This window comes from Mus musculus, chromosome 11 (assembly GCF_000001635.26).
Source record: "Mus musculus strain C57BL/6J chromosome 11, GRCm38.p6 C57BL/6J".
Lineage (NCBI taxonomy): Eukaryota > Metazoa > Chordata > Mammalia > Rodentia > Muridae > Mus > Mus musculus.
Genome location: NC_000077.6, coordinates 78,113,108 through 78,136,696, shown reverse-complemented (window position 1 = coordinate 78,136,696; position 23,589 = coordinate 78,113,108). Strand labels below are relative to the sequence as shown.

At 44.2% G+C, this 23,589-nt stretch overlaps 1 protein-coding gene across 4 annotated transcripts in view; it reads right to left on the bottom strand.

The window, feature by feature from the left end:
- The window catches only part of Fam222b (family with sequence similarity 222, member B), a 62,650-nt gene that overhangs the window by 20,643 nt on the left and 18,418 nt on the right, over positions 1–23,589 (bottom strand). The window contains exon 1 of one of the 4 annotated variants that reach the window (XM_030245839.1): positions 20,860–21,138. The exons of 2 other annotated variants lie outside the window; for them this stretch is intronic. The gene's annotated coding sequence lies outside the window, so the exon portion shown is untranslated. Of the gene's footprint in view, positions 1–20,859; positions 21,139–23,589 lie in introns of those variants that run through there. One more of the 4 variants, NM_001364110.1, reaches the window with a different exon arrangement.

Sequence of the window (23,589 nt, the reverse complement as noted above, 5' to 3'; positions counted from 1 at the left end):
TGGGTGCATGTGTGTGTGTGGTGTGTGGTATGTGCGTGTGCGTGCATGTATGTTAAGTATGGGTGCTCCAAAAGGCAGAGGCATTAGACCTCCCAGTTCTGGAATTACAGGCAGTTGTGAGATGCCTGACATTCGTGCTAGGAAATGATTCTCTGGAGAAATAACCACTGGGGCATCTCTTTAGACTGCATACAGTTTTCATGGAAGTTGGTATGGCACAGCCTCTATAATTCCAGCACTACAAAGTCAAGGCAGAAGAACTGTTTTGAGTTCAAGGCTAGCCTGGCTACATACCAAGACACTATCTCTTAAGAGGAAAAAAATGCTCCTCAATACAGCTGGTCTAGGTAATCTACAGACTGCAGTCCTAACACAGGAAAAGGAGGTTTTACAAGCTTAGCAGCAGAGGGCCTGGCAAAGCATGTGTTTGGAGAGCAGCTACGTTGAGGTGCACTTTTCTATCCCTTTCTCCTCACAATGTACAAAAAGTACAAACAGAAGAGGGCATTGATCCCATTACAGATGGTTGGGAGCCACCATGTGGTTGCTGGGATTTGAACTCAGAACCTCTGGAAGAGCAGTCAGTGCTCTTAACCACTGAGCCATCTCTTCAACCTACCACAAAGGTACAAATAGCCAAAATTCCCTAGGACAACCACCCTCTTGCCCCAGATGCTGCACCAAAAAGGACAGCTTCTAATCCAGTCTAGAACATGACTTTCAAGTGTGAAGGATGACAGAAAAGTTAAGGTCACTGTGAAAGCTTGTTCTATTCTAAGGACATAAATCACAAGGCGTTACTCGGAAACAAGTCTAGATGCCAGTTTGACGTTGTGTATAGCCACGTTTCTGAGCCTAAAGCATCGTCATATACTTTGATGAAGTTCCAGCAAACAGGCATCTTCCTTACTGTGTTAAGTGTTTCACCAAGTATACTGCTGGTTTATAAGAATCTCCAGAGGCATTTATAAACTTGTATTTTTGCTAGTTAGTAACACTGATTCTCAGTGCACATAAAAAAGCTGTCTATCAAAACAACAAAGAAGGACACAAGAGATGAAATCTTAAGTGAGAAAGTGTCTCCATAAGATTGGTCTATAGGCAAGTCTACGGGACACTTGCTTGGTTAATAATTGATGTGTGAGGGCAGGCTCAGCCCACAGTGCACAGTGTCACCCCTGGGCAGGTAGTTCTGGACTGCACAAGAAAGCAGGCTGAGCCGGACGTGGTGGCGCACGCCTTTAATCCCAGCACTTGGGAGGCAGAGGCAGGTGGATTTATGAGTTCGAGGCCAGCCTGGTCTACAGAGTGAGTTCCAGGACAGCCAGAGCTGCACAGAGAAACCCTGTCTCGAAAAACCAAAAAATAAAAAACAAAAAAAAAAAATAAAATAAAATAAAAAAAGAAAGCAGGCTGAGCAAGCCGCTCTGGCAAGCCAGTAAGCAGCACTTCTCTATGGCCTTGCATCAGCTCCTGTTGCCAGGTTCCTGTCCTGACTTCCCTCCATGAGAGTTGATGGTTTTTTGTTTTAGTCACAGGAGCGGAGAGAAAGAGTAAATGTAAATCAGGTGTGGTGACACACGCCTGGCATCCCAGCATCTGGGAGACAGTGAGGCAGGAGGATTACTGAGACTTGTATTCCTCCCTCTTCCCAAAATAAAGAAAAACTGACAGGTAATCATGGTAGCACACTCCTTTAAACCCAGGACCTAGGCGGCAGAGTCTAGCCTCATCTACGGAGAGTTCCAGGGCAGGCGGGGCAAAAAGAAAAAAGAAGAAAAAGAAAGAAAGAGAAAGGAAAGAAAGGAAGGAAGGAGCCAGTGACAGTGATCAAAGTAATGACTGAGTGTACCTGGTTCCCTTAAGGGGCAGAGGAGAGCGCTGCACCCCCTGGTTGAGCTACCATGTGGGTGCTGGACATCAAACCCAAGTAGTGAGGAAGAGCAGTGCTCTTAACCACTGAGCCAGTTTTCTACCCCAGGTCATTTTATTTTTGCCAACAAAATCAAACTTACACTTAACATTTTGGTTATTTACACTGTACAAATACTCACATATGGGCCTAGAGAAACAGCTTGCCCCATACCTTGAGGACTAGAGTCTGCATCCCCAGTCCCCACGCAAAAGCAATGTGGGTGTGGTGGCCCATCTGTAATCCCAGAACTCAGGAAAAGATTCCCAGAACAAGCTGGCCACTAAATTAACTAAACCAGGAAGTCCCGAGTGAGTGCCTTGAACAAAGTGACAAAGACACATCAAACTGCACACTCTGCACATGCGTGTATACACTTACACCCCAAGCAGACCTACACACACACACAGATACCACATACATGCAAAAACACATTTACTATTTTACTTGCAATATAAAAAGGTCTTTTATTGTTTTGTATTTTGAGACAGGGTCTTTCTATCATGTAGTCCTGGCTGTCCTGGAACTCATTATGTAGACCAAGCTGGCTTAGAACTCACAGAAATCCATCTGTCTTTGCCTTCTGAGGTATGGGCCACCACACCTGACTATCATCTCTCTTTTATTACACAATTTGGGCTGAGGACGTTGGTTACAGTACTTATCTAATATGCACAAGACCGACCGACCGACCAACCAACCTAAGCCACAGGGTCTTCCCTCAAACTTGAAATTCTCTTGCTGAGCTCAGCTTTCCAAGTAGTAGAATTATGAGCTTGCCCCGTGATGCTCACCTCGGGGTTTTATTTTATTACATTTTGTGTGTGTGTGTGTGTGTGTGTGTGTGTGTGTGTGTGTGTGTGCAGGCAAGAGCCCACATGTGTAGATGTTAGAGGACAAGCACAGGAGCTCTCTTATCACATGGGTCCCTGGGACCAAACTCAGGTCATCAAGTTGATGGCAGGCACATTTACATGTTGAGAAAGCCAGCCCATGGTTTCATTTTTATTGTTTTGAGATGGGACCTCACTCCCTAGTTCTAGTTGGCCCAGAACTCGCTACATAGACCAGGCTAGCCTTGTACTCAGAGATCCATCTAGCTCTGCCTCCCCATCCCCACTCGAAGTACTGTGCCACCAAACATAGTAGGATAGTTTTTTAAGGTGTAAAGGAAATTACTGACTTTCATATAGATTGGGGAAATGACTTTTCCCAGATCGGCACTTTGTACTGTAACTCAAGTTAGCTAGCCGAAGCTTTGAGGCCAGGTCTTAGGGACATCCTCTCCAAGGTGACTGAACAATAAATACAGGAAGAGGGAGAAGTACACTGGGCTGGGTCTGGTGACACTGGGACATCAGTCAGCATTGGTCACAAGACACACAAAGAAAGGGCTGGTGATACAGGCCTGCAATGCCAGCTATATGCAAACCGGGATGGAAGAAAGAGAGGGTGGGATGGATGGAGGGAGGGAAAGAAAAAGGAGGACTAGGGGCTGTAACGTGCCCAACATGCACAAGGCCCTCTACCTCCCTGACAACAGTGGCAGGGGCCAACAGTCAGGCAAAGAAAAGCTTTACGATCAAGAGCCAGACTCTTGTTCTAAGGAAAGCTCTTCTCCTTCACAGTAACAGTGACATACGGGGGTTGTGAGGTTTCACAGCCGACGCCTGTGATCTCAGCACTCAGGAGGTGGGGACAAGGGGTTCAAGGACATTTTCCATGATAGCTAGCTGGAGGCCAGATCTCTACATGAGTGCTCACGGTGGCATGTGCTTTTTATCCCAGCACTTGAGAGGCAGAGGCAGGTGGATTTCTGTGAGTTCCAGGCCATAGAACCTATTATGTGGTACTCTGGAAATAGTGTATATTAGGAATACAAAAAGAAGAACAAAATCTCTGGTAAAAAGGCTAATAAAGTTAAAAACAAAACAAACCAGCCAATCAAACAAACAACAAAAGCCCAGAGCTGCCAGATGTGGTGGCACATACTTTTAATCCCAGCACCTGGGAGGCAGAAGCAGGTGGATCTGAGTTAGAAGCCACCCTGGTCTACACAGCAATATTCAGGACACCAAGGATAGATAGAGTCCCAAAGAACAATACAAAACACATACAATACACTAACAACCACAGAGAGCTAGGTATGGTGAGTGATAGCACACTATAATCCCAACACATGGTAGGGGTAGGTAGAGATAAGAGAATTAGGAGTTCAAAGCCAGCCTCTGCCATATAGCCACCTGGACACCATACTGACATTTATATAAGACATTACCCTCAATACTTCTCCTCCTCCTCCCAAGCCCCCCTCCCACGCACAAACAGTTGTAAAGTGGACCTAACACCCTAACTAAATGTGGCTCTTTTTGTGAAGTGCTCAGTCCAGTGCCTCTGCTCCATGATGAAAACCCTTGCTAGCTAATGATAGCCTATTCTTCAAGCCATGAATATAACAGAAACAGGCAGGAAATAATCTGTCAACACATAACGTACCTTCAGTATATGTATGTATATACTACATATGGCAATAAATTAAGAGGCAGGTAGGAAATCCCAGGTTTTAAGCTGTCTATGTTATGTTGTTGCATCTGTGATCATCATCTTGGCTATACCATGAGCTACATTGTGAGTTCAAGGCCATCTAGAACTATAAGTGCCACTGTCTCAAAAACCGGCCAGAAAGCAGGCAGAAGTGGTGCACACCTTTAGTCCCAGCCCTAAAAGAGAAAGCAGAGGCAGGAGGATCTACATGAGTTCAAGGGCAGCCTGATCCACAAAGAAAGTTCTAGGACAGTCAGGGCTACACAGAGAAATTCTGTCTCGAAAAACCAAAAACCACCACCACCCAGCCAACCAAAAGGGGCTGGTGGATGGATCTGTTTACAGGTGTAGACACCGTCATGCCCAAGTTACTTCTCACAGTACCTTTTTTTCTTTTTTCCTTATTCTTTGAGTCCTGGTCTCATTGTGGGACCTAGAACTCAATGCACAGACTAACCCGTCTCTGCCTCCTGAGTGCTGAAATTAAAGACACACACTGTGGTGACTGAATATGCTTGGTCCATAGGGAGTGTGACCTTGTTGGAGGAAGCAACTGTGGGGGGTGGGCTTTGGAAGTCTTCTCCTATGCTCAGGGTCCATCCAATTGAGGAAGAGAGTCTCCTCCTAGCTGCCTGGAAGGCAGTCTTCTGGTTGCCTTCAGATCAAGATGTAGAACAAGATGTAGAACTCTCAGCTCCTCCTGTAAGCCAGCCCCCAATAAAATGCTGTCTTTTGTAAGAGTTGTGGTATCTCTTCACAGCACTGGAAACCTTAACATGCTATCACACCTGGCTAAGATTTATTCATTTTATGAGTGCTTTGCCTGCATGTCTCTTAGTGGCCATCTCCATAGCCTTCCCACAGCCTTTTTTGAGACAAGGTTTTACGGCCAGCTTCAAACTCTGATATTCAGCCAAGGGTATCCTTAAATTTCAGATTCTCTTGGCTCCACCTTCTGAATCCTGGACACTACATCCAGTTTCATGCAGTGTGAGTAAGTGAACCCAGAGCTTTGTATGTGCTAAGCAAGTGCCTTCTAACAGAGTTGTACCTCCTGCCCTTTAATGTGTCTATCTATCTATCTATCTTTGTAGAATAAAGTCATACCCCTTACATCACCAGTGTGAAAGACAAGTAAAATGCCAATAGCAAAAGTGATCTGGCTTCTGGAAGGTGCAAGAACTTCAACCTTCTGTGACTCACAAATGTGTTTCTTTAAAAATGGTCTGCATCCCCTCAACTCTTCAAACCGCATAACACATGACTTCCACTCTGGAACCGATCCTCTACAGTGCTTTGCTAGCCAGGTAGGGCAGTACACACTACAACCCCAGCATTCCTAAAGTGCAGGCATGAGAACTGATACAAGTTCGAATCCAGCCTGGTCTACAGGATACTGAGACCCTGTTTCCATAAAACACAGCCTTGCTAAATGCAGAGAATTAATGACTGATTATGCATTAATGACTGATCCTGAAGTCTTCCCTTTCAAATCTGCTGTGAAGAGTTGGTGAGATAGCTTAGTGGACAGGAGTTCAAGGCTTGAGTCCATTATGGTAGAAAAAGGGAACAAACTTCTGTAACATGTCCTCAAACACTCTGTGTGCCAAGACACACACAGACATAAAAATAATTATGATAAAATGATAAATCTGTTCTTTTTTTATTTTTATTTTTATATTATTTTTTTCGAGACAGGGTTTCTCTGTGTAGCCTTGGTTGTCCTCGAACTCAGAGATCTGCCTGCCTCTGCCTCCCAAATGCTGGGATTAAAGGCGTGCACCGCCACGCCCGGCTAGCATGGTGTTTCAAACCTCTAACCTCAGCACTTGGGAGGTGACTACAGGAGGATCAGAAGTGCAAGGTCATTCTCAGCTACATCCCGAGTGGCAGGCCAGCCTTGGCTACACAAGACTGTCAATAGATAGATAACATTCTGGTGGGGCTACGGAAGCATGTCCTTAACATCTTTATTGAGGGGCTGCAGAGATGGCTCAGTGGTTAAGAGTGCTGAGTTCAAGTCCCATCAACCACATCTTTATTGATTTAAAAATACTCAATCAAAAAGCTTTCCTTTGCACTTAGGATAGAACTTAAAATACAACCAGAGACCAACCTGTTCTTGCAAATTACTATTGTCTGACAATTAGCACACAGTGCAGAGAGTGACATTTGGTTTTATCTTGGTCTAGTCTCCTATGATAAGCAGGAGTAAACTCAAAGGTATGATCTCAGGATATAAAAAAACATTAAGGCTGTTCCTAATAGATTCTTCTAAAATATGATCCTATACAGCTCTTCAAAAGAAGGACAATATGTTTTAATTGTGAGACAGACTTCTATAACATTCTGACCTCTTGTCTAAAAGAGGTCTGGAAAAAGCAGTTACTGCAGGCAGGGAGTGAACTGTGCCATGGTGGTCATTAAAATCCATCAAGTTCATACTTCAGCCTTGGGATAACTGCAGTCGAAACTGACTCGAGAGTAATTATCACTGCTATCTGCAATAAAAGCTAATTGGACATAATTGAACTAACGCCCTAATCGGAGGGAAGCTGCAATTGGCAAAAAGCCCATTTCTCCTGCTCCTTCTATCTGATAGCAAATGAAACTACTAATGATAATTTGTGGACAAACACGAAATTGCTCTCACGGTTCCCCCACTGCAATCACTCAGGAATTCCAGCTAATGCCCAGCATGTTGAGCCAGGAGGAAAATCAGTAACCAGTGGTTCTGCTACAGATCTAACAACAGCGTCATTAAAGCCGAGGACTGCTAAGAACTGTCAACATCTCCTCTGGACAACCTAAGCAAGAGCTCCGTGCTCTACCTCCACACTCTAAAGCTCTGGACTGTGCGAACTGTACGGCACCAGCATGAAATTATGCCAGGGATCTGGAGAGATGGTTCAGCAGTTAAAAGTCCTTATTGCTCTTGCAGAGGACCTGGGTTCAATTCCCAGCAGCTCACAGCCACCTCTCCAGTTCCAAGGGACTAATGTCCTCTTCTTGTCAACTTGGGCTCCTGCGTGCACATACACTTCTGCAAGCTCACACACACAATAAATAAATTTAAAAGGGAATCCAACATGAACTCATTACTATTTGTACTACATTTTAGTTATTTATTTGTGAGTGTACACGTGTCACAGTATGCATACAGCAGGTCAGGGGACAACTTGGGTTTTTTTCCTTCTACCACAGAGGTACCCAGAATCAAACACAGGACACCAAGCATAGTGGCAAGCGCCTTTACCCACTAGATAGGAAAAACAGCATTCGTTATCTGGTTTGTTAACAAAATTAAATCAGGTATGAAGCGATTCTGGATGGCAGATTCCCGTGGCCTGACTCACTTACCTCTATGCTACTGTGCCCTGTGCTCTTCGCTCAGCAGTTATGTCAGACTTCCTTCTTGTCTTAATAAATTTACTTTATGTCTATGGGTATTTTACCTTTATTTATGTCTGTGCACCACATGAGTGGCTGGTGTCTTTGGAAGTCAGAAGAGGGCATTGGAGCCCCTGGAACTGGAGTTACTGATGGCCGTGAGCCATGTGAATGGTGGGAACTGAACTCGGGACCAATGGAATAGCAGACAGTACTTCTAACTGCCCAATGCTGAAGCATCTCTCTCCAGTCCCTTATAAATAAACAGGTTTCTGTTTGTTTTTGGTGTTGCTAGGATTTGAACCCAGAGTTTCCTACTTGTTAGACAAATACTCTGCATCCTTTGTTTTGTTTTTTTGAGACACGGTTTCTCTGTGTAACCCTGGCTGTCCTGGAACTTGCTCTGTAGAGCAGGCTGGCCTTGAATCAGTGATCTGCCTGCCTTTGCCTCCTGAGTGTTAAGATTAAAGGCATGATTCCCTCTTTCTTTTTAGAATAGTTTTACAAATATCCCTGCTGGCATCAAATGTACTGTCTACAGTCCATGCTGGCCTTGGACCTGCAGTGATCCCACTGTCTCTCCACTTCTGCACGTGGGATAGCAGGTATGACACATCACCACTGGCTGACCCACGCAGGGACAGACCCGTTTTAAAAAGTCAAACTTTTTTGTTTAAGACAGGGTCTCTCTGTTGCTCTGGCTGTCCTAGAATTTGCTCTGTAGACCAGGCTGGCCGTGGCCTCTAACTCAAGAGATCCACCTACCTTTGCCTCCTGAGCACTGGGGTTAAAGGCGTGTGTCACCACAACTGGCCCTTAATGCTACCTCTCCTTTTTTTTTTTTTTCCTAACTTTTCATATATTGCTGACAAAACACATTTTGGTTACAAAGAGAAAAATGTGTGTGTATATACACATGCACACCAGAGCCAGAAAATAACTCAGGAAATAGTTTTTCCTTCCCACCATGTGGGCCCCAGCACAGAACCAAAATCATCAGACTTGGCCGCAGTGCCCTTTACTCACTGAGCCCTCCCTCCCTGCACATCCTCCACCTGGCCGTGTTTTATTGCTGTTCACTGAGAATGGATCTTGTTTCGAGGTCTAGGCTGGCCTCAAAGTCAAGGCAACCTGCTAGGTTTATCTTTTGAGTAGTGGGATTACAGACTTGTTCCAACGTGCTCAGCATTACTTTTTCCCTTGGTAAACTCTGCATTTGAGGCCACCCTGGTCTACAGAGAAAATGCCAGGACAACCAGGGCTACACAGAGAAACCCTGTCATAAGAAAAGAAAATAGGGGGCTGGAGAGACGGCTCAGTGGGTAAGAGCACTGACTGCTCTTCCGAAGGTCCTGAGTTCAAATTTCAGCAACCACATGGTGGCTCACAACCATCCGTAATGAGATCTGATGCCCTCTTCTGGAGTGTCTGAAGACAGCTACAGTGTACTTCCATATAATAAATAAATCTTTAAAAAAAAGAAAGAAAAGAAAAGAAAAGAATATAAATGGGGGTTGGGGGGGACTGATACCCAGAGGGGGTCTCACCTTCTCAAAAGAGAATGAGGGGGTCCTAGGAAGAGAGGAAGGGCTGATTTTGGGCTATAAAGGGAATAAGTAAATCTAATTTTAAAAGGCATTTTAAAGTCAAAAAATAATAATGAAAAATCTTAGTGCTAAGTGTCAAATACCTCCCATGAGTTACTGTGCAAGGAGGCCTGAGACCCAGGCTACTGTTGCTCTTTAGTGCATCAGCACTAGGTAGCAAGACTGTGGTGCTGCCACAACACATTTTGGTTACAACACAGGAAAAACAAGCTGCAACTGACTTGGAAACTTCCTCCTTGCTGGCTACGGTTTCCACAGCACAGGTAGGTGCTTTGCATGATATGACCCCAAGGGATCGATGGTGACCATATCTTCTACAGCACCAACCAGTCAAGCAAGATCTGCACACTGTACATGAAGGTTATGGAGCCAATGCTCTCAGACCGGATCTGGGGCTTGCCCCACAGGAAGGAGAAAGACATTTGCAACCCTGTTCCCAAGCTCATGCCTGGGGAAGTTGTAACCCACTAATAACGTCTTGCTAAACAGACATGTCAAACTGCCTTCTAAATTCCTCATGTTTACATACATATGCCTCCAACCTCAGTCAGGAAAGGATCCTTTGCAGTGGGCAGCAGGTAAGGAGGAACTCATAAAGAGTCAAAATGCTTAGAATAAGTGTGTATTGGGTCTCAGGCCCAAACAGCACATCTGTATCAAGCCTGCCACCCCACCCCCACGCCCCCAAGGCTTAAGGATCATCACAGAAGAGGGTGTAATATAGATGTGAGAGGCAGGGGTGGGAGGTGTTGGTGTGAATACACGCCATGTTCCCTGTACTCATGAACTCACTGCAGGTCGCTGCTGACCTGCCCACGATCAAGCCAACAAGACCAGAAAGCATCCCAACAGGCAGCACTGACTAGACTCAGGGGCCTTTAAAGAAGAAAAAAACATGAAGTGAGAAGGGGGACCTGTTGGGGGATATCTGGGGTGGACATGGTTAAAATACGTTGTTCACATGTAAAAATTGTTACCGAATAAAAGATATTTTCATGAACAAAAAGAACTTCATTTGTTACTGTTATAAAAATAGGATTTTAAATTTTTTTTTTAACTTTTTGGAGGCTTTTTCGAGACAGGGTGTCCTGGAACCCAGAGATCTGCATGCTTCTGCCCCACCCCCACCCCCCATGTGCTACTATGGCTGGCCAATTTTTTAAGTACTTGACCTTTGTTTAACAATAAAATAAAAAATATTCCCAAGTTAAAATTAGAAACCGATTCCCAAAATACATATAAAATTTGGTTGTTCTTTCTCCTCGTCCATTAACTACGTAATCAACAGTGAGCTCGCAGAGGAAGTCAGACACGCCTCTTGTGCTATATAAGGCTTCTAAAATTTATTACCAGTACAGCTTCTGAAAAGGGAGCTTGAACAAGTTTTGTTTTGTTTTTGAGATGCTAGGACACTGCCCACAGGAAAGACAGAATGAAACTGAGACCCACTGGGACAGATCTTATCCTGGTACCACGGGAAAATGGAATACAAACAGCCAGATGGTTAATCAGCAATGTCTTTAGAGAATACTGTTCAACAGAGGAGAGGGGGAGTTGCTGAGTTTAAATGAAGCCATGCTGTGCCTGGCAGCTCTTGTCTATAACACTAACACTTGGGAAGCTGAAGCAGGAGGATCCTAAGTTTCAGACCAGCCTAGGTCTCAGGGCAAGACTCTGTCTCAACCCCACAAGATGAAATTGATTCTTCAAAAAGAAACTAAAAGCTAAGAGGTTAGGGGGCAGGGGGAGCTGATCTTTTTGTTTTGTTTTGTTTTGTTTTGGTTTGGTTTTTGAAAACAGGGTTTCTCTGTGTAGCCCTGGCTGTCCTGGAACTCACTCTGTAGACCACGCTGGCCTCAAACTCAGAAATCCATGATCTTTTACACAGCTACCTTGTATTAATTATGTGTGCCCTAGCTTTAGTTCCTACTTGCATTCAGATTATTATGTTTGTTTGAGGAATAGACATATTCTACTTCAAAACAGAGGTGTTAAAATAAGAGCTGAAAAATTTAACCAGTCTGGAAGAAATGAATATATCCAGACACTACCTATCAGACTATTAAAGCAATGTGCCCTAAGAAATTGGAATTTCCCCAGGAATCTCAAGCCTGGGCCAGTAGGCACAGAAACCCTTGTCTACAGGGGTGAGATTATAGATCTAAGAGCTAAAGATGGGGGGCGGAGGGGGCTGAGCTGCACCACACCTCCATCATGAAGGAGCCTACTCCCTGCCGGTCCTCTAGCTTTAATCTCACTTCAGGGCACAAGAATAATGGGTTTGTGGGGGTCACTGGATCTCTTTGCCCCTTTCCCCAGTGTGTTGGCTACATTGAATAGATCTCCCTTTTCTCTCATTCATATATATCCATTCATATATGTATGTGTGTATGTATATATATATATATATATATATATATATATATATATATATATATATATATCACATCCATCCCAGCTATAGAGCGTTCATACACAATTCCCCCATAAACCATAAAGGGAGAGGAGATTATCTGATGTGAAAAGGGGTAATTGCATTTGAGATGTTAAAAAAAAATTATTATAGGCCGGACGTGGTGGTGCATGCCTTTAATCCCAGCACTTGGGAGGCAGAGGCAGGCGGATTTCTGAGTTCAAGGCCAGCCTGGTCTACAGAGTGAGTTTCAGGACAGCCAGGGCTATACAGAGAAACCCTGTCTCGGAAAGCAAACAAACAAATTATTATAAGTGAGGGATCTAGACACTGTAATATAGAGACGGTAAATAGCCCGAAACACACTGAAACATTTAGTAAAGACACTCACATTCACTAAGTACCCATTATGTATCAGGAACTGTGGCAAACCACTGGGAATACAAAAGAGAAGAACAAAATCCCTCGTGAAATGTGAACATAAAGCTGTTAACAGAAGATGCCAGGTATAGTTTTAAGAGTGGTGGCAACATACTCTTAATCCCAGCACTTGGGAGACAGAGGCAGACTGATCTGAGTTGGAAGCCAGAGACTGTTCTAGATAGCAAGACACAGGACAGCCAAGGCTATATAGAAAGACTCCAAACAAAACAAAAAACAAAAACAAACAAAACCTACCACCACAAACATACAAACAAACAACACAGAGAGCTAGGCATGGTGGTATCAGATCATAACTCCAGCATGTGGACACTGTGGCAGGCATAGACAGAGGTCCTTATACTCAGATCAGCACTAGGGAAAGCAATGTTAAACACAGAGAGAAGGAAAGCCTGTTTACTACACAAAAGGCTGGGATTGGGTGTGGTTAATAGCCTGGTGATCTTTGTTTGCACTGTGTGGCAAGACCACACTGGATCCTTTCTTAGACCCTTATCATGAGCTCTGCCAATCTATAGAACATATCTTTATGGAAGATGTTCCATGTACTATTACAAAGAGTTTGGATATAGTCATGTCTTAAGCTTCCTTTTTGGTTTTTCAAGACAGGGTTTCTCTGTGTAACCATCGCTGTCCTGGAACTCACTCTGAGAACCAGGCTGGTCTGGAACTCAGAGATCCTCCTGCCTCTGCCTCCCAAGTGCTGGGACTAAAGTCAAGGCCACAACACCTAATTCTGTCTTAAGCTTTATTGTACACAGGAACTAAGTTACTTATCACAAGGAAAACTTTCACCAAATTGTGCTGAGCTTAAATAGATGTAAAATAAGTTACTCAGGATCAGACTCCCTGAGCTAACAGCAGTGCTACTGAGTCCTCACAGACCCTCATATTACACTGGCTCACATGAGCCCTGCCTTGATACTGCCCTCAACCAAACAGTTGATGTACAGTAGACCTAACGCATTAACTAACAGAACTACTTTGGACTGTTTTTGTAAAGTGCCTCTGTCTCAAAAACAACAGTCAGATGCTGGTGGAGCTCTGCGATTCAAAGTCTGCCTGGTTTACTCTAGGTCCAAGCCACCCAGAGTTACGTACTGAGACCCCATCTCAAAAAAGGTGCCCCAGGATCACCTGCAAGTTTGGGTCTAGGGGCTCTGATGTCCTCTTCTGGCTCTGTGGACATAGGCGCACACATGGTGCACAGTCACCCATACGCACAAAGTAGTAAAATAAAAGCATGGCTCTGCAGCATCTTTGGGTATTTCTTCTATGCTTTGCTTCTTTGCTTTTTTTTTTTTTTTTTTTTTTTTTTTGTAGAAATAATGAATAATCAAGAGGTGGTTGTTCCAGTGGTCAGAAAGGAAGCGTTAACCGTAGTCCTGTATGTCTGCTGATAAGGGCTGGAATGTAACCAACTTCATCTATTGTGGAGTTTGTCTTTATTTCTTAGAACATCCCACAGGAAACCTTTTTCCCTTTTTTCTTTTGATTGGTAATAGTGTCCTAATCTTTGGATTCCCTTGGCAACCAGAGAAACAAAAACAGCATTCCAAGGAGAAAGCAGGAAATTTTTACTTGTTGACTTTTTTTTTTTTTTTGCAGTCCTGGGGATGAAACCCAGAGCTTTGGGGGTGCTAAGTTTATGTTCTTCCATTGAATTCTACCCCTATTTTTAAATAACTTAAAGGAAGGATTTCCTACATTATAGGAGAAAACCGTTAAATACAGTTAGAAATCCAGAGGAAAGAAATCAAAATAGTGTAATGTTTGCAATTCTATCAACTGAAGAAAGATGATCTAGAATTCAATCTACAATCTCAGTGACTCGAGAGGCTGAGGCAGGAGGATTGCAAGCTCCAGGCCTCCCTGAAATTCAGAGAAGAGAAGATTCTAACTCAGAAATCATGGTTCTCAGTCTGACCTCACTACTAAATCACTACATTATCTGATTCTTGAAAAGCCTTAGTTTTCCCTATCTTGAAAAAAATACAGAGAAAGTAATTATTGAATCCTTAGATGAAAACAAATCTAGAAGTAAAAATATTTATCTCAGCCAGTCGTGGTGGCACACACATTTAATCCCAGCACTTGGGAGGCAGAGGTAGGCGGATTTCTGAGTTCAAGGCCAGCCTGGTCTACAAAGTGAGTTCCAGGACAGCCAGGGATACACAGAGAAATCCTGTCTTGAAAAAAACAAAAAAAACAAAAACAAAAACAAAATGTATCTCAATACTAGAAACTCCTGGCTTAACCCTTTTTAAGTCGCTAACATAATATATTATAAATGCATTTAATTTTGAAGTATGGTATGTATTCAAACCAAGAACTCTGTAAGGCAGACCCAGACCTTTTTATTTGCCTCATAATTACAAACAATGAAATTTCTTGTTAAGCAGAGGTCTGTTATTTTGCTAAACAAAAGGCTGTTCACAGAGAACCAAGTTTGGGTAAGAACTCGAAGGACTACATTCTAAAAGGTAGATTAAAAAAAAAAAAAAAAACAACTTGATTTACTTGGTTGAAAAGAAAATTCTGAAAGGCAAAGGTAACTTTGGGGGCTGAAAAGATAGCTCAGTGGTTGAGAACACTGGCTGCTCTTCCAGAAGCCCTAGTGTTTGAGTCCCAGCACCCAGGTGGCAGCTCACAACCCTCTGCAACCCAGTTCCAGGGGAGCCAAAACACCCTCCAAGTTTCTGAGGACACTGGTCATGACACGGTACACAGACAGACATACAGGCAAAATAGCCATACACATAAAATAATAAAACATTTTTTTAATTGAAAGGTAACTTTGTTTTGAATGGCTCTAGCAATCCCATAATGCATCCAGCGACAAACGCAGTCCAGGTAATTAATTCAGTGGACTTCCCTGTCACTGACAGACTGAACGGCTTTGAGGGTAATCTCTCTCATTCTCCCAAGACTCAGCAGGAAGATTCATTATTTATACCCGCAATTGTTTACTCTGTCCTATTTTCCAATCCATCCAGGCCCAAGGGCAATGTTATCATTGGCCTGCTTCCAAAATGGACACGTTAGCTCATTGTCCCACTAGTTATAAAACCAGAGAGAGTCAAACAATGAGATCTAATACCACAGAGCAACCTCATCTGCCACCTGACCCAAAACCAAAATTTCTTTGACTAAATGAAGCCTATTTATCATCATGGTTGGCTGTTTACTTGATTAATTTATTAATTACCAATTTCTTTATAGTCTCCCTATGTAGCACAGGCTAGTCTCAAATTTAAAATCCTACCTCAGCCTCTGACTGCTGCAGGCATATGACTGCTCTGAGGCACTGACCAACATATGTACAACTCAACAAGCTTTTTTTCCCAATAATTTATTTAATTTTACTTTATGTGCATTAGTAATATGCCTGCATGCATGTCTGTGTGAGAGTTTCGGATCCCTTGGAACTAGAGTTACAGACAGTTGTGAGCTGCCATGTGGTTGCAGTTGAACCCAGATCCTCTAGGAGAGCAGCCATTGCTCTTAATTGCTGAGCCATCTCTCCAGCACCCCCACCACACACAATTTTTTTGGTGAGTCAAAAGAATTCTTAAAAGGCAACATCATTAGAAAGGCAGCCCTGGTTCTCATCAGGGACAGACCTGCAAACTTCTGAGGATTAAACTGACTGAGATACAATCTGCCTGGACCATTCTTCAGGAAGTATTCAGTAACTCACCAGCAGCGTTTAGATTTCGAACCTGGGACAAAGAGCTAGATGCCTACTGAACATATCAAAGTGGACCTGGCCACCAGGTTCTCCCTGAGCCCCTCAGCCCCTACCTGTCATAGGGTCTGCTACCTACCTCGCATCCAGTCCTCTACCCTGAGCTCTCCCGTCTAGGAAAAATGGGCTGCTCTGCTGTACATAATCCAACCATTTGACTACCCGCCCCTGTTCATACTTTGGCCTCCTGCTGTTGCACCTGGTCCCCTTTTCCTCTCTTCCTCCCTCTATCCTCTGTCTCACACGGCCCAGATCAGGGTCACGTCCACTCTGGACTCTCCCAGAGGGACCTGGCTCTGGCTATGCTCTCCTACATATCTAAAATAAACATGTTCCTCCAACATACCACAGAGCAACCTCATCTGCCACCCGATCCAAAACCAAAATTTCTTTGACTAAATGAAACCTATTTATCATGTTTCTTTCCTTCCCCTTTGTATTTCTTTTATTCATTCAGCAACCCATGTCCTAAATCTTTATCTGAGTGGTGAACAGATACAAACCCTACCCACCGAGTCAGCCCTCAGGACTGAACTCAGCACAGAACTTCCTCAAAAGCCTGAGCTTGACTCCACAGTCAAGCCTGAGTGAGGGAGAGAAGGCGAGAGGGCCGCCGATGGCTCAGAAGGGAAGGAGCCTGCGGCCAGCTCTGAGGGCCTGAGTTCAGTCTCCAGGAACCAACTCCCACAAGTCGTCCTCTGACCCCCAGATGCTCCTGGTGAGCCCTGTGCATGTGTGCACGCATCTTAAATAAATTAATTAAAAATGGTAAAAGAGAAAACACACAAGATACTGGTTGTGAGCTTAGGAGGCAGAGGCAAGCAGACCTCTGGGTTTGAGGCCAGCCTGGTCTACAGGGCCAGTTCCAGGAAACCTGTGGGGAGGAAAAAAAAGCAAGCAAAAAAAAAGATACTGGCTGTGACGTATGATTGATAAAGCTAAAAACTGTCATCAGACACATCTCCACATGAACACACTGCCTCTCACTTAAAGCAGCATCCCAAGACCTCTAATACCTTCTCGCCTTGAGCGCTCCCCACCTCCAAAGCGCACTACACCCAAGCATATTATTCCAAGAACTAAGCAAAGCGAAGAAGCCAATGCTTCCTTCACTTTCTCAAGGGATCGTTTCACACTTCAGATGTGATTAGACTAGAGTCTCCCCTTAAAGAGAACATAAAGCCATTTTTCTTACAATCCAAGCTGCACATCACAGGGGTAAACACACTGCTAAAGAAAAGTCAATGCCCTACTTTAACTTCAGTGAACTGTCCCTTCAACCTAACAAACTACAACCCGCAGCTCTGCATAACTGTTTCCTTGCAGAAGCTATATCTGAGCTCCCAAGACCTTTAAATGATACCTGGAGACGAACTCAGATACACCATTAATAACTCTATACATAGCCTCTTGCCTCCTGGGAAAAATCCTTTGGGGAGCCCAACTATCACACCATACAAATTACTGACTGCAGAGCCAGACAAGAAAACAGACCTGTTAGATCTGGCGGTATAACTCAGTTGACAGTGATTTGCCCACATGCACAAAGCCCTCTACACTGTAAAAATTAAGTAATAAATAGTAAGAAAAAAACTGTAATCCCAGCCCTTAGTAGTCTAAGGCAGGAGGATCTGGAGTCCAAGACCAGAGGTAAGGAAATGGCTCGATGGGTAAATTCCTTGCTATACAAGCATAAAGACCTGAATCTGGGGGCCAGTTGTGGTGATGCACATTTCTGATCCCAGCACATGGGAGCCAGAGGCAGGAGGACCTCCGTGAGTTCCAGGCTAGGTCTACATAGTAGGGCAGCCAGAACCACATAAAGACCCTGTTTCAAAAAAACTAAACTAAAACCAAAACCAAACAACCAAACAACCAAACCCAACCTGAATTTAGGTCCCTAACATCCACATATCTAAAACCACAGTGCTAGGTCAGAGATCAGGGGCAGCAAGGAAGCTTGCTCTGTCTGAGTCAGCACAGTCCAATCCAGTAAGAAATCCTGACTGAGTATAGTAAAGGGGATAGAGGGATGGCTCAGAAGCTAACAAACAGCACTGGCTGCTCTTCCTGGACTAAATTCCAAGCACCCACACAAAAGCTTACAATCATTTTGTCTATAACACAAGTTACAGGGGATCCCATGCCCTCTTCTGGTCTTCAGGGACACCAGGCACACCGGTGATCCACAGGTATAACACCTACATACATAAAATGAAAATTTTAAGACCTTTTTTTTTTTTAAAAAGAAAAGAAAATTTCTTGATCAACCTCTGGCCTCCACGGAGACCAGTTACCCTGCACATGCATACACACACACATACATCTTAAGGCTGGACTCTGCTACAGAGTTAGACCCAATCTCAAAAACAAGACAAAAAACCTGGAGCAAAGTACAATGTAACTTCATAAAAAGCCATATTAAGTGTTCACACCTGGGAGAAGAGAAAAGAAAAATCTAGGGTATCAAACAGGGGGGCAAACAGATCAAAAGCAGCATGGTTCCTGGTACTTCTCTGCCTACTGCTTCCCCACCTTGCTAGAGAGCCAAGCACACTTCAAAGGAGTCACAGTCACACTATCGTCCCAGAGCAAGGAAGGCAAAGACAGGTGGATCTCCTGAGTTTGACACCGGCTTGGTCTACGTATTGAACTCCAGACTAGCCAGAACTATATAGTGAGGCACTGTCTCAAACAGACAAAAATAAATATTTTATATTTTATTCACTACACTAGCCGTCCAAAGCGTGAGTCGGTGATGTTAACACTATTCTCTGTAACGAGTTAGGTAAGCTCTGTCCGGAGGATCAGCTCTCTTCCCTATTTAAACATAATTTGGAGCCCTTAGGGATAAAAGCATTTAAAAAAAAATTTTTTTAAGCCAACATAGGATTATTGTGGTTTTCTTTTTTTTTAAAAATTCAATACTAATACTTACTTGAAATGTATAAAATATGTATTTGTGTGTGTGTGTGTGTGTGTGTGTGTGTGTGTGTATACACACGTGGAGACAAAGTTCATTTCCTGATTTATTTTTCCATCACTGAGGTGACTTCCTGTCCCTTTCTACCTCTCTTCTGTTTATTGTTTTGAGACAGGGTGGTGAAGGCCAGGTTGGCCTTGAAGCTCTAATCTTTCCTCCCTTGTTTTGACAGAGTCCCCTAGGCAAGCACCCTATCATCTAAGCTCCGTCCCAAGTCCCCTATTTTCCATACTTGACTCTCATCCCAATTGTTCCTGACTGGTTAGAGATAAAATAAATCATCAAGAAAAATTACTCATCCAGCTAAAACTGTGACACAGCTGCAGAACATCAATTACATCTTCAAAACTGAACTCTAGTTACAACAGCCACTGGGAATTAAACCTGGAATAGGACAATAAATGAATCACTTTAGTTAATATTTATATAAAATATTGTCAAGACACTGGTGCTCACCTCTTCTGACATAGCTCCTCTTTGCTAATCAACACAAAAATAAAGCCAGTCTGATCGAAAATGCGCAACATGAAGAGAAGCCGGGGATGGTGGCTGTTATCCCAGCACTGCTGAGGCAAAGGCAGCTTAGGTGGACTGCTGTAAACTCCAGGACAACCTGGCTACCAGGCCAACTACACAGGGAGACTCTGTCTTCAAAAAATAACAACAAAACAAAAAGCAAAGATAACATGGACACTGACATCCAAAAGCACACCCTTTGTCCCTAATACTGTAATTTCTGGGCATTTCACCTTCGATTGGTAACTTTCCTTCTACTTAAAATATGTAAAGAATTCCCTAATTGGAGCTGGAGAGACCCATGTATTTCAGAAAGGATTCAGATCTAGCACAGTGGTGCACACCTGTTAATTGCCAGTAGTTTGCAGGAAGCTAAAGCAGGATGATAGGAATTCCATGGCAGGCTGAACCTAAACTATAGAGGGAGTTCCTCTTAAAAAAAAATTATTAAGTTTCAAAGGCAAAGAACTCCAAAAATAAAAATTGTCTAAATTGTAATTATTCAGCCACCCAAATTATTAAAAGATTAAGAAGAACTCTTAAAAAGACAAATCAGACTACATTTTTTTAAAAGATGCAGCTTTGGTGACAGAAACAAATCCCTTCACGAGCCCATGAATACTATGTATAGTATATATATGACTATATACTTTATAGTCATGAAACCTATGACTATAAGACATACAGCAATGGAGAGGCTGGTAAGTAAGGCCTTCAAGTTCAGTAAGAAGGTAAGTTTCCCGGCTCCAGCTCTTTCTCCTTTAGGGCTGAGCCAATACACAAAGCCTGTGACAGTGTTCTCAAGAAAGAGACTTTACCAGAGTTAATCACTAACAATTATCAGGATTGCTTTTAACTACCAAGGCCGGAGGGCTGCTCCTCCTTCCAACCAAAACCTCCGCCTCTTTAAGATTACTGCTGCTGATTAAGACCGACCCAAAGAGGAGAATAAGGGCAGCCGTAATGAACACAGATGCTGTATAGTTTAAAAAAGCCAATCCTGGGTTCTATCTTTCCCCCTCCGGTTTACTGCATCAGATGCCACATGAAAAAGGCTCCTCTTTTTCCCATCTGTGCAATTTACTACGCGGCCGACATCTACACGTCGGTAAAAAGAGAAGTGTCCTGAATCTCCTTAACCAGCTGCAGGGATGAGATGCAGAGACAGAAAGAAGGATGAAAGGTACAACTGGAAAATAAAGATAAGGTGATGAGACGCAGAGATCATACTTCCCATTCCATTTCCCCTCTCTTACAAGGTTAAGTCGGCTAAAGTCCCGGTGGCGTTAGAAAAAACACACACACCTTGCGCCCTGGGCAGGAGGTGATGTTGGCTCTGCAGCTCTCAGTGGGGCTCCGGGCTCCGCCCCGCCGGCCTGGGACAGTGCAGCCCTGCTTGCCCCAGACCAGGGAGGACAGAAGAGAGAGGGCTTCTATAGGCTGAGGCAGGGGGAGGGGGAGACGGCTACTCCGGGTGCCAGGCTCACCGAGAGCGCTGCACTCCGCGGTGCGCCTACACCCCCTCCCCCAGCCGGCTCCGGCTCTCTCCCCTCCACCGCCGGAAGCCAGCCCCGCCCCCTCAACTCCATCCCTGCTCTTTGCAAGCTCCCTCCTGTCTACACAGCCAATCCTGAGCCAAGGAACCAGCAGAGCGACTTGCCAAACAGCCAACTGGGGAGGCCCACTGGGAGGTCAGCCGCCGGGGATAGGCCAGCTACCCGCGGCCCCGGCCCCGGCACGGCTCCTCTTTGTTACCGCTGCCCCCGTCTCTCCTGGTGCCCACAACGAAGCTGGGAGCCAAGCATCCAGCGGCTGGGCCAGGTGATGCCCCGCCCGCCACTTCTCCTGCTCCTCCACCCACTCTGGGTACTAAAAGTGACCAGCCCCCGGGTGTTTCCTGCCAAAACGCTTCTTCTGACTTCCAAACCAAGTAACCACCGGAAGACACCCAACCACAAAAAGGATGCTCTCCAGGCCTCTCCGCTTTACCTTCCTTTTCTCAGACTAATCAACTGAATTCTGTCAAAACGATGGAAAGATTTAGGTATCAATCAATTGCAACGATTTTATCTGTTGGAAATTCATGCTTTCCCTTGGAGAAATGGGGGGGAAGGAGAGAAGTGAGAAAGTATGTATCTGGAAGTTGGTGGACGTGGGAAGGGAACACACCAAATCTTCCGCAAAAATAAATAAAAGGAAACGTACAAAGGTCACAAAGTTGGCTTCAACCTGTGTCGCATCCAAGGCATCTACATCCAATAACCCTGAAATGACCACTTCCTTATCAGGTTTCAGTATAACTAAGATGCAGACGGACCAGGTCTCCTTAGCAGTACATGCCCAACGTTGTTAAAACAGTAACACTGACGCTGCATTAACTGGACGTCTATACCCAAACTTAAATGGCTAATGGCAGTGTTAATGGGTCACTGGGGCTGGGGTGGAATATACTCAAAACGGTATGGTTTCTTGGGTTGTAGTGGTATAGCAATATATGAGGTTCATTTAATAAAACAAAGAGGGGGTATGCTGGGGATGTAGCTTGGTTGGTGGAATGGTTGCCTAGCATGTATTAAGAATTAGGTTCAGTCCCCACGAAAAGCAGGCATAGTAGTAGAGGCAAGAGGATCAGAAGTTGGAGGCCAGCCTAGGCTGAGAGACCTGGGACTGACTGACCTATGTCGGGAGCGCCCGTGGAGGAGCAGGGCACGGTGGATCAAGCTTCTGACTCTATTGAGGAGGCATCTGAGTTCAAGGAAAGCGTGGATTACAGTGTGAGTTCAGGCTAGCACCGACAGCAAGGTGAAACCCTAGCTCAAACTCAGAACAAAACAGCAAATAAACCAGAAGGACACCTTGGCTGGTAAATCATTCCTACAACTAAATAATTCAGAACTCCATGGAAAAGTCGTTAGCTGATAAACCCGGAAAAATAAAAAGCTCGAAGATGGGTGAGGTATTCAAAAGGGACACTGTGGTACACACCTCCCTGATCCTCAGAAGGCCCCCTACCTCTGTGGTTTAGGATGCTTGGGCTGTGTGTGTTGGAGTGGGCTGCTGGTGGGATAAGTTGTTAGTTAATTCCTCATACTGATGGGGTAGCACATGGTAGAAAAAGAAAAAAAGCCAACATCTTGAAAAAGTTTCACACACATACACAAAATGAGACAGCAAGCTTGCGGATCAAGCATGATTTGGCATCTTTAAATACAGAGCCAATTTTCTTTAGTGCCAAAGCCAATGGCTTCTCCTGTAGATAAAATGGCACAGTTCCTGAAAAAGCCCTGGACGCTGTTTCCCCACAATCCTATAATCTGTCAGAAGACAGAAAACAAAAAGAAGGCTGTGCCAGCCAGAAAAAGCAAATTATAACCAACACAGAGCCAAACTTTAGTTCAGACAGAAGGAGCTGTTCTATGTGTCTCTGAAAGAGGAGAAACAAAAGAGGCTTACCATTGCTCCAATAACCAAGGGCAAGCAACTAATTTAACCAAACACCATGTTGAATTAGCATTTGCTGCAAGAGGCTGCCTTCTCACTTCCTATTCATAGCCTAAAAGGGTATTTGCAATGCTTATTAAGAAGAGTTGATGCCAACAATATACAAGGAATTTTTACAAGCCACTAAGAAAAAGAATAAAAGCAAAGGAGAAAGTATTCAAAGAGCACGAAGTGGTATATGAGATCCGTGAGGTCAAGGGCTGAGTACTAGCCACTGGCTTATATTCCCAGCACTTGCTAGAGACAGAATCTAAAGTTCAAAGTCATCTTAAACTCCAAAGGGAGAGGCCAGCCAAGACCAGAGACCCTTTTAAAAACGGGGTAGGTGCCGGGCGTGGTGGCGCACGCCTTTGATCCCAGCACTCGGGAGGCAGAGGCAGGCGGATTTCTGAGTTCGAGGCCAGCCTGGTCTAGTTCCAGGACAGCCAGGGCTATACAGAGAAACCCTGTCTCGAAAAAACAAAAAAACAAAAAAACAAAAAAAAAAACAAACAAAAAACAAAAAACGGGGTAGGTGGAACTCCTGGAGAGAGG